This window comes from Penaeus monodon, chromosome 5 (assembly GCF_015228065.2).
Source record: "Penaeus monodon isolate SGIC_2016 chromosome 5, NSTDA_Pmon_1, whole genome shotgun sequence".
Classification (NCBI taxonomy): domain Eukaryota; kingdom Metazoa; phylum Arthropoda; class Malacostraca; order Decapoda; family Penaeidae; genus Penaeus; species Penaeus monodon.
In genome coordinates, this window is record NC_051390.1 from 40,458,510 (window position 1) to 40,468,509 (window position 10,000).

A 10,000-nucleotide genomic window follows, 5' to 3' on the forward strand; every position below is an offset into this window, starting at 1 on the left:
CACACGGTGCCTCTGCTGCGCTTCCGTCGTACTTTTGCTTCTCTCTGCACAGGGCCTGTGGAGATTTGGCCGCAAGTTGACGGGTAGCAAGCTGCCCCCAAGTGCTGACGTTGATGTTCATGTCCTTGAGGGACGCTTTGAGACTGTCCTTGAAGCGTTTCTTCTGTCCCCTAACTGAGCGCTTGCCTTCGCAAAGTTCTCCATACATTAGCTGTTTTGGCAGTTGACTGTCCGCCACTCTGACAACATTTGTGCCCATTTGACCTGTGCTTTCTGTAGGAGGGTGTGGATGCTGGGAATGCCGGCCAGTTCCAGGACTTCAGTGTCAGGGATTTTTTCCTGCCATTTGATGCACAGGAGTCTGCGGAGGCAGCTCAAGTGAAAGCGGTTGAGCTGTTTGGCATGTCTGCTGTAGACGGTCCAGGTCTCGCAGGCGTAAAGGAGGGTGGTGAGCACCACTTCACGGTAGACCTTCAGCTTGGTGGAAAGGCTGGGTCCTCTCCACTTCCAAACATTCTCATGGAGTCTTCCAAAAGTAAAGCTGGCCTTGGCAATCCTATTGATGACTTCTGCATCAATGTGAACAGCTTCACCTGTCCCTGTCCTTTTAAGCCTCCGGGCTAGTACAGTGGTAACATTTCGGCTTCTCATCCGAGGGGTCGGCAGTTCGCGCCCCACCCAGGGGCGAGAAGTTGCAATTGTCGCTCGGAGGTTACTGCTGTGTAAGGACCAGCTGACACACGTGGGCGAGTCAGCATTAGTCGACACAGGCCGGGCTCCCCTCATGGCATAGCCCGGGCGAGGCTAAGCTTCGCATATTGGATTGATTGATTATTTAAAATTATCTGCCGCGTCAACAGCTAAGGTCATTAGCGGCGAATACCTTGTTAACTAGAAATATTAAAATGTTTAAAACTTTAAAAATCTATCATAAATATCTTAAAAATAATAATAATAGATTAAAATCAAAGCAAAAATATTATGCTCAAAAGTGAAATAAAAATATTGCATAAACATTTTTGCCAAATTTAAAATTTTATTGAAATATTAGTCTCCCTAAGGAAATTAATAAGACCCTCTATGTCACAATCTTCCCCCAATACGTTTTTTCAGTGTATATGGGGGAGAAAGTACATACGTCTTTGTCTGAGAATGTGCATCTTTCCACTACATTGCGATCGTTAATGGCCCCTTGGCATCCTTCACAAGTGCTTGATTTTTAGCCATAAATTGGCCCATGAGTCAGTCTTGTGTGCCCGATTCTTATTCTTGTTAATACAACTTCCACTTTTCGGTTGGGATGGATGCTAGTCGCCCAACTGCCAAGGTCATCTCTAATGTCTCGCAGTTTGTTTCTGGAGTATGCCTCCATTGTTCCCTCCATTTTATCACGAAGACAACTTCTGATGCTGGGTTTCAGGTCGGTGTGTGGGAGAGAAAACGAGCATCAAAAGGCTGAGCGGCAGCTGCCTTTGCCTTCTGATCACTCGCTCATTCCCACTGATCCCAACATGCGCTGGCACCCAACATAGAGTTATCTTTTTTTACGTGTTGACATCAGTGAAACCAATCTTAAACCTCCCTCACTAATGGATGTGATGAGTTTAAGCTCTTGATTGCTTGAAAGGCACTACGAGAGTCACAATATATCACAACAGAATGTTCGTAAGATCTCTAGTCATCTTAACTGCTGTAAGGATGGCATGTAACTCTGCGTGAAGATCGAGGCTGCTAGAGAAGACTGCCAAGAGGGCAATCTTCCTTCTGCTCCTGCTGCAAACCCACGCCATTTTCAGATTTCGAACCATCTGTATAAATTGCATCTGACCCCCGGGTATTTAGAAATGTGCTGAAGAAATTTCTCTGGGACTTCTGCTTCGGATCTCTCCCTTCCCCCAAATTTTCCGACTAAATCCAGCTCAACTTGATTAGTCCCAAGGGGGAAAAATTGGGGGAATTCCAACAGCCAGAACCTTAGTGGACTAAAATTAAGATCTTCCAAAAGATTCCTCATTCTCCTCCCATAGGATGGGCTATCTTCAAGGGGTTGAAAACCAATCTGGATGTAGGAGATCCTGGAACCCTTTTTGTAGTCTCGTGTAGTAAATCGATTCATGTATTTTCGGTGAAAATGAAAGAGGTGGTTCTCCACTCTCAGCATACAGGGACTCCACAGGTGAAGACCTGAAAGCCCCAGTACAGATTCTGAGAAGCTTCATTATAAACCGAGTCTAACATCCGTAGACATTGGGGAGTTGCAGATGAATAAGCTTCACATCCATAATCAAGCTTACTACGAATAAGCGCTCGGAAAAACCATAGTAGCGTTGGTGCGGTCTGCACCCCAAGATAGATGTGAAAGAACCGCAAATACTAAGTGCTTTGTAGCCTTTATTTTCACTGTTTGATGTGAGGCACCCATGAAACCCTTGAGTAAAAAATTAGCCCCAAAGTACTTCCCCTTTTTGGGACAAATTGCAGTGGGTTTGCTCCTAAATAGGGGGAAAGGGATGGAATTTTCCTCGTTTGTGGAATGTATAGCCTGGTCTTGCTTGGGGAAAATTTGAACCCATGATAGTTGTCCACTGTACAACCTGATTTATTGCGGCCTGCATGTGTCCTTGCACATCCTGTAAGCTTCCTTCTGAGCAGTACAGTGTAAAGTCATCCACATACAAGATTACATGAGACAGAACTTGGAACAGCCTTTACAATGTAATTTATAGCAATGGCAAACAGGGTCACACTTAAGACACTCCCTTGTGGGACCCTTCCAGCTGATCTCCAGATTAGAGAAACTGTTTCCCCCCGAACTCTATTTTCCTGTTAGCAAGGAAGCTTTGTATGAAGGTAGGAAATGCTCCTCTTAAGCCAATGTCATACAACTTCTTGAGTATGCCATGCTTCCAATAGTATCATAAGCCTTTTCAAAGTCAAAGAAGACTGCTATCATGTGACGTCGCTGTGCGAAGGAATTCTGTATAGCAGTTTCCATCCTTACAAGTGCATCTGTGGTCGATCTCAATCTTCTAAACCCATATTGATATGGAGTCAGCACGTTTTCCTTTTCTAGCATCCATGTCAACCTGAAGTTTACCATTTTCTCCATCAGCTTGCAGATGCAGCTGGTGAGGGAAATTGGTCTGTAATTTCCTGGTGTGGAAGCATCCTTGCCAGGTTTAGGGACAGGAATGATTATAGACTCTTTCCATGTGGATGGCACTGTACCCTCCCTATATATCCTATTGAATAGGTCCAACAAGAACTTTTGGGATCTTTCTGGTAAGTGAGATATCATTTGGTATGGAATATCGTCACTTCCTGGGGCAGTCTTACGGCAGAGCTGCAAAGCAGAGTCCATCTCTTTGCTCAAAAATGGCAAGTTGTATGGAAGTTCTGCTGCAGTCCTACTGAAGAACAACACTGGGGGGTTGTTCCTGTTAGCCCAAGAGTGGAGAATCGGCAGGGGTAAGATGCTCCAGAGGAGATCTCTGCCATGGATTTAGCTAGCTCATTAGCAACATCTTTTTTATCTGTGATGATTATGCCATCAATCTTCAAAGCAGGTGGTGACAGTGATGTGCTCTTTCCAGCGATCTTACGCACCTTGTCCCATACCATGCTAAGGGGGTCCCAAGTTAATCAAGGAGACATACTGCCCTCCAGGGACGTCCGCCCTGGCCTCCTTTAGCACTCGCCGGGACCTTTGGCTCGGGTCTTTTTGTAATGGATAAGGTTACATCACTGGGGCGTCGTTTCAACTGCCTTCATGCAGCTTTTTTTGCTCTGACAGCTTGTTGGCATTCATCAGACCACCATGATACCGGAAGGTCGACGGTAATGCCCGCTATTTTTGGGGAATGGATGCTTCTGCTGCAAGGTGAATTCGTGATGTGAAGTGTTTAACAGCATCTTGAACACACTGGAAATCATTCACAGATCCATGAAATACTGCATTTGATCTAAAAAGATTCCAGTCCGCATGTTCAAGTCATCATCTCTGCACCCCATTGGCTGGAATACCATTCACCTCCTACAAAAGTATTGGAAAATGTCGTTCCATGTAAGTCTTCCATAACCTGCCAAGTGAAATTCATCTGTGAATCAGGTAAACAATTGCCCAGGTCTATATTGGAGAATTCCCAGTTTGAATTTGGAAATGTGTGGGAGTGTCACTGTTAAATAAAACTGCATCTACTCTTAGGAGCAAGGACTCCAAGGGCCCCTTTCCTCGAAGGTTGCACAAAGTGCCCTCCCCAGAGTGATGCCGACCTTGAAATCTCCCAAGAGTAGAAATGGATGTGGCAACTGCCCAAGTACATCTTCCAATCATTTTATGTTGAGATTATGTGGGGGAAAGGGTAGATAGATGCAACAGTGAAAGTTCGTGTCAACCCTATTCTCACAGCCTTCACCTGCAGTGTTGTCTGCAGGTGGATGGCCTGGAAGGGAATATGTTGACATGCCATTACTGCAAACTCCTCCATGAGGTCCATTGTCAGAGGTCCCATAATGGGCTTAAATTTGGAATCCTCTCAGTGAAATCGGATGATTTTCCCTGGTCATAATCTCTTGTAGGCATACACAAACTGGGTTACATGAAGCTATCAGATGTTGCAGTTTTTCCCCATTTGCATAAATTTCCCTGACAGTTCCATTGGATTAGGGTATCCAGTTCTTTAAACTATTTTTTCATAAGGTTTTTGGCAACACCTGTGGTCAAGGTTTGCCCTAAACCTTTAGGCTGTCCCTTTCCAGGATCGTGGGAGAGTTTTTTAAAGGGGGTTTTTACCCGTGGAACTAGTTTCCACAGGCTTCCTTTTGACAGGCTCAGGATTTCTTTGCCTGGACCAAGAACGGACCTGAGCCTTTGCTTCAGGGGCATTCTGCCTAGCAGCAGAGGCCCCTGTGGATGTGGTGGCAGCTGGAGCTGTCACTGTTGAGACCCCTGGAGCCCTTCCTGACGGCTCCAAAGACCCCCCCTTGAAATGAGTCTTTTGAACAGACCTCAGGGTTCCTTTGCCTGGGCAAAGGACAACCCGAGCCTTTGGTTCAGGGGGATTCTGCCTAGCAGCAGAGGCCCCTGTGGATATGTGGCAGCTGGGGCTGTCACAAATTGAGGCCTCTGGAGCCTCACCTGATGGCTCCAAAGACCTTACTTTTGGGGGGAGAGTCCCCTTCAATAGACCCCTCACTCCTACCCGTTTCTGGTGGAAATTTACCAGAGGCAGTTTTCAGCAAAGGGGGGCTGAGGGTTTTAAAAAAATGGCAGAGTGTGTGGGGGTAAGAAGCATTGGAAGGCAAGGGTTGTGGGGAAAGGGGGATGGGCCAGAACCGAAGCAAAGGATTTACCGGGTGTGCAAACAGCACACGGGGACGTCGCTTTTCCCCTGGAAAACTAACTTTCTCCTTGCTCCTTATTATCAATACTTCTTTCTCAAATTTGTACCTTTTACACTGCTTTGAAGAAGCTTCATGGCTTCTTTGCAGTGATAATAGCTATTTGGGCCCGGACAGTTGTCATCTCCTTTGATGACCTGTCGTACCACACTAACACATTTTTCTTGGTTGTCCATTTTCCTTAAAACGGCAAGAGTTGGCCCCCATGTCCATAACCTTGGCGTGGAAGCACCGCATAGGGATGGTACATATGGCTTTACCTTGAGGTGGTACCCTGCCACTTAACTGATTCTGGAAGGACCAACGTATTAAAAGTTAGAAGGAGAGCTGGTGTAGACTGTTCCAAACCGTCAACTTTCTTCAAACGTTTACTGCCACACATTAAAATTCTCTAGTTCCTCTAACAGTTTCTCCTCAGAATCCTCATCAGGTCTCGGGAAAGACAATTCCCTTACACTGATTGAGGGTTTTGTGAGGAGAACATGAAAATTTAGCCCCAGGAATGTCGCATATCGCACGCAGACGGTCACTCTCGTCTGGGGACGAAAACCCCAACTATTAGGCACCTCTCGCTGTGGGGTGATGCGAGGATCACGTTGACATACTTCAACAATTTTTCGATGTACTTCGAAAATATCAAGATCCATGATTGATCACCTTCAATGGTCTTCACTACTAGGTACTTACTATATGAAATGTTTTTTATATTTACCAGGGAAAATTTCCTTAGTGGATTGAGAGGACTTTTCCCCTTCTTACCTGGTTTGGGAGCCCGGGAACCATTACGATTCCCATTCTTTCCTTTGGAAGCTGGAAAGGTTCCAAAGTGACAATACGTGATGTTCCAGAGGGAATGGTCCGGGGGGTTGCGTAGGTCGTCAGGGAGAGAGCTAGATCTTTGTAAATTTGTAGTATCATACAAATTGGAATTCTTCATTTCCCCACCCCCCACCCACCATGGAGTCCAACGGGGGAAGCTATAGTTGGGGCTCAAATCTCCCAAAGCCACAGGGGTAATGAGGGAAAAATACGCAGCCACTATTACAGTACTGATGGCAGTCGCGGGACCTATGCGCTACCGACTAAATAGTACCTGCTTGACCCTAGCCATATTTGACCAGCCGATTGACTTGACCGGGCCTTGATCAAACCGCCCCCTCTAACCAGAAATAAAGGACCAAGAGGGGTGTTGCTAGCTGCAGGGCGCAGCGTGCAGCATGGCTCAACCTCCAGGACTCCTGTCTCCTGGTAATACGGGATGCCACGCACAGCAAACACACGTGGGAGAGTTCTCCCTGGTCCAAGATGGAATGAACCAGGGGTGGGTGCACCATCCCCTCTCATAGGCCTTGGTGCACCAGGAAGCCATTTTGTCTCATCCTTCACTGGTGACCCCTCCAGTATGGGTAGCCCTCTGGTCCGGCTCACCAGATCATTGGGACCTCAAGCCCCCCCACCGCGGCAAGGCGGCTTCCATTAGGAGGTCGCATATTGGACTTATCCTTATCCTGTCCCTCCACCGTGATGTGTGGTTCCTGGTAGGGCAGTCCAGGCATGGGCTGGTACATAACTTCAGTCTTTTTGGTGCTTATGATGAGTTGTCACAGACTCTTGAGAAGCAGTCCATTTCGTGTTGCATCTACTGCTCTGTGCCAGCATTGAGGGCGCAGCCATCAGCAAACAAGAAGTCTCTGATGACAGTCTCCTTCACCTTGGTAACAGCCTGCAGGCGCCTGAGGTTGAACAGTCCACCGTCAGTCCTGTACCTGATGTGCATCCCAACCTGGCAATCACGGAAAGCATCTGTCAGCATGACTGAAAAGACCATGCTGAAGAGCGTCAGGGCAAGAACAAAACCTTGTTTCACGCCGTCTGTCACCGGAAAAGCCTCTGACTCGTCTCCGTCATCCAGTACTTTCACCAACATGCTGTCATGGAACTGCCGGACGATCGTGATGAACTTGCTTGGGCAACCAAACTTCTCCATTATCTTCCATAAGCCATCCCTGCTGACTGTATCGAAGGCCTTCGTCAAATCGACAAAGGTCACAAAGAGGTCGCTGTGCTGTTCTTGGCATTTTATCTGGAGTTGGCGTGCAGCAAATATCATGTCGACTGTCCCACGTTCGACCCGAAAGCCACACTGGCTTTCTGGAAGGTGACCCTGCTCAAGATGCTGAAGGAGACGGTTGAGCAAGACGCTATGGACAGAAGAGAGATGCCTCGGTGGTTGTCGCAAGACTGGCAGTTGCCTTTCCTCTTGTAGATGTGGACCATGGTGGCGTCTTTCAGCTGTTGTGGGACCTTTCCTTCACACCACATGGACTGGAAGAGTTTTGTCAGTTTCTGCATCAGGGCTGGTCCTCCTGCTTTGTATACCTCCGCAGGAATTGCATCTGATCCTGTTGCTTTGCCACAGAAAAATTGCTTGACGGCCTTTCTGACTTCTTCTGTGGGGGGATTGTTGAGATCCCTGTTGATCTAAACTTGAGGTGGGCTGGCGATGGCTTCGTTGTTGATCGTGGCAGCAGCTGCATCCCATCTGCAGCGAGGAGGGGGGAGGAGCCAGTGGACTGAGGTCCGTACACAGACTGAGAGGCATCATAGAAACGCTTGGTGTTGTGACTCTCCGCATAGCCCTGTATTTCTTCTGCATTCTTGCAATACCACGTGTCCTGCATCTCACGGAGTTTCTTCTGTACCTTGCTTTTTGTGCAGGCAAAGGCGTCTTTCTTCGCTCGTGATGGGGGGGTTGTTCTGATGCGCTCTGAACAGCTGGTGTTTCTCTGACAGGAGTGCCTGTATCTCCCCACCCTGTGGGTCACTGGTCTGAGGTGTTCAAGGGCTGTGGAGTACACCACTTCTCTGAATGCTGTCCACTGTTCCTCGGTACTGTCCTGTTCATTCTGGGGTGTGTCTGGCAGCCTGTCGTCAAGGTCCCTAGCAAATTCCTATGCAATGTTGCTGTTTTTCAGCTTGGAGACGTTGAGTCTCTTTGCATTCTCCTGGCCTTGGGGTCTTCTCTTTGGCAGGATGCGAAGTTTGCACTTGGACACTATGAGTCGATGATCAGTCCAGCAGTCAGCACCACATATGGCCCTTGTCACTCTCACGTCCTTTACGTCCTTTACGTCCCTTTTCCTGGTGATGACATAGTCAATTAGATGCCAATGCCTGGAGCGTGGGTCTTGTTACGGGTGGGGAGCTGGAACAGTGTGCTGGTGAGGGTGAGGTCATGGGTGGCACACAACTTGAGGAGCAGAAGGCCATTGCTGTTGCACTTGCCGGTACCATGTCTTCCAACGATCCCTTCCCAGGTTTGGTGATCTGTCCCCACTCTGGCATTGAAGTCCCCAAGGATGAAGAACTTCTCTGGCTGTGGGACTGCTGCAATGAGGGCATTTAGTTTTTTATAGAACTTGTCTTTGATGTCCTCTGGGTTGGTCATTGTTGAAGCGTAGGCACTGATCAGCGTCACGCTTTTCTTGTTTTCAAGAAGGATCTGAAGTAACATCAGACGATCGTCGATACCCTCTAGGAGTTTCACTAGTTTCCAGGCGAGATGGAATCTGATGGCGAATCCAACGCCTGCCTCTCGCCGTTCGGTGGTGCTGCGTCCGCTCCGGAAAAAGATATACCCGCCACTATGCTCTGTGAGTTGGCCTTTGTCTGCAAAGTGTGTTTCGCTGATAGCTGCTATGTCGATGTTGTAGTGAGATAGATCTTTGGCGACTAGTGCAGTTCTCCTTTCAGGCCTGTCTGCCTTGGTGTTCTCCAGCAAAGTTCGCACGTTCCACGTGCCAAGGTTGAGTACCTTCACTTATTTCTTGTTTGACCGCAGTGTGGGATCCCCGCCAACCGCGGTTTTCTGGCCAGGGTGAGGTGAAGCAGGCTATTTTTATGGCACCTTTTCTAGCCCCTTCCTCCATGGAGGTGAGCAGAGTGAATCCTAAAGAGGGCTACTCAGTTACCCAGGGGGCTGCCGAACTCCACTGCTGCTTCTTTCCAGTAGAGAGCAACCCTGTGGCCTGGGCCTCCTGTGTGTAGGTCCGTGACTACAGCTTCCAGTGTATCCACACCTGCTGCTTCGCCGCTCGCCCATCGCCACAGGACTTATTGGATGCACTGAATGGATGAAGTCATGACTTGTGCTTGACTTGGATTTAAGTGAGGGAGAGTTGCGTAGATCGTCAGCCTCACTCTCTCGTCCCTTCCTATCTTGGTCCAGTGGCAAGATATAGTCGAGACGGCTGGAGATAGGACAGGATGCAGTGGATGGCCAGCAGTGTCCTACGTGTTTCACTGTGCCCTGGTTGCGCTCCACAACACTTTGCTGGGTCCGCCGTCTTGTTCATTGAACCAGTTGGTTTCTTCCGCACAGTCAGCCGGGTCCAGTCTTCACATGCATAGGTAGAGAAGCCCTACAGTTACCTCCTGTCTTGTGGCAAACACACACGACAGTGGAGACTCGTGGTGGCTGGACGCCTAACCCCATCACAGGTATAGAGACCTGCCCACTGCCAAGTAGATGAAAGTGGAATGTGTACGCCATGGCTAGAAGAGGGCCAGATCCAGGGAGAACACAATTTCCATGCTCATT